Raw genomic sequence first — 439 nt, 5'->3', positions numbered from 1 at the left:
AAATGTCTATCACTGCTCAAATATATGCAACTCTTGGGCACATGTGTGTTCTGCGTGCATGAGAAATAAAATAGTTTTTCTCCCTTCAAGTGACATTACTGTGATATTTTAAATCTTTTTATTTATTTTTATTTTATTAGATAAAAACTACTCAGAGTACTTATTGGATCAAAAACAGCAATCGCTCTTTATCACATAAAAGCACAACAAGCAAAATAGGCGGGTGTCTCTCAAGCGCTTCGGACTATGCAGTCCTTTCTCATATTTTGCTGTTTGTTTTTTTAGCAGGCAACATTCTTCTTTTCAATGGAATTATTTTAATTGTTCATATTATTATTATTATTATTATTATAATTATAATAATTATTATTATTATTTTCATTTTGATTATCTAAAAAGGAGATTAATAATACATTTACATATGGTAATGATTATCACA

This window comes from Pseudophryne corroboree, chromosome 2, assembly GCF_028390025.1.
Source record: "Pseudophryne corroboree isolate aPseCor3 chromosome 2, aPseCor3.hap2, whole genome shotgun sequence".
NCBI lineage: Eukaryota > Metazoa > Chordata > Amphibia > Anura > Myobatrachidae > Pseudophryne > Pseudophryne corroboree.
Note: the sequence above shows the minus strand (reverse complement) of the source record.